Source organism: Suricata suricatta, chromosome 12, assembly GCF_006229205.1.
Source record: "Suricata suricatta isolate VVHF042 chromosome 12, meerkat_22Aug2017_6uvM2_HiC, whole genome shotgun sequence".
Classification (NCBI taxonomy): Eukaryota; Metazoa; Chordata; class Mammalia; order Carnivora; family Herpestidae; genus Suricata; species Suricata suricatta.
The window spans coordinates 10,384,772-10,386,043 of record NC_043711.1 but is presented as its reverse complement, the minus strand read 5'-3'; positions in this window follow the sequence as shown (position 1 = coordinate 10,386,043).

Sequence of the window (1,272 nt, the reverse complement as noted above, 5' to 3'; positions counted from 1 at the left end):
AAGCTGTCATCATCAAGACAGTATGGTATTGGCACAAAAACAGACACAAAGACCAATGGAATAGAATAGAGAATCCAGAGGTGGGCCCACAAATGTACGGTCAATTAATTTTTGACAAAGCAGGAAAGAGTATCCAATGGAAAAAAGGCTGCCTCTTTAGCAGGTGGTGCTGGGAAAACTGGACAGCAACATGTAGAAGCATGAAACTAGACCAGTCTATAACACCATACACAAAAATAAGATCAAAATGGCTGAAGGACCTGAATGTGAGACAGGAAACCATCAAAACCCTGAAGGAGAAAGTAGGAAAAAACCTCCTAGACCTCCACCGCAGCAATCTCCAACTCGACACATCCTCCAAGGCAAGGGAAATTAAAGCAAAGCTGAACCCTTGGGACTTCACCAAGATAAAAAGCTTCTCCAAGGCAAAGGAAACAATCCAGATAACTAATAGGCAACCGACAGAATGGGAAAAGATAGTTGCAAAAGACATATCAGATAAAGGGCTAATATCGAAAATGTACGAGGAACTCACCAAACTTCACATTCACAAAACAAATAATCCAGTGAAGAAATGGGCAGAAGACATGAACAGACACTTCTCCAAAGAGGACATCCAGATGGCCTACAGACACATAAAACGATGCTCAACATCACTCATCATCAGGGAAACACAAATCAAAACCACACTGAGGGGTGGATCCAAGATGGCGGAGAGGAAGGGAGCTCTGTAAACTCCCTCCACACCGTTTATCGAACTGAGAAGGATATTACGTTCATCTGAGAGAGCGGAAGGAGAAAATTTGAACTCCAGAAAGAATAGAAACTCAAGGATATCTGAGTGAGTGGGGGCGAACGGGGGAGATCCGAGGACGGGCCATCCCGGGACAGGCAGGGGAGGTAAGATCCCCAGCCCAACGTGGCGCAAGTGCGTGGTGCCCGGGAGACAAAGGGAAGAGACAGAGTCGGAACACGCTCATAGAACTGTCTCTGGGGAAGAGGTATAGAAGCTTGGCTGCGCTTGGAGATAGAAACCCACTCCATAGATAATTGCTGGGTAGCGGGGTGCAAGAGAAGAAATAGTCCCCAGCCCTAAGCCATCTCAGCGGGGAATCAGAGGCGTCTGTGGCTGTGAGAAGCGGCTGCACGCTGCGGAGGTGCGCTCCCCGCTCCCCGGCGGGAAGCGGCCAGAGCCTCGACTGCGCCAGCTGCGAGCAATTCGAACTTGGTTTTGGGAACGGGACCACCGACCGCATTTCCACGGCACACCTC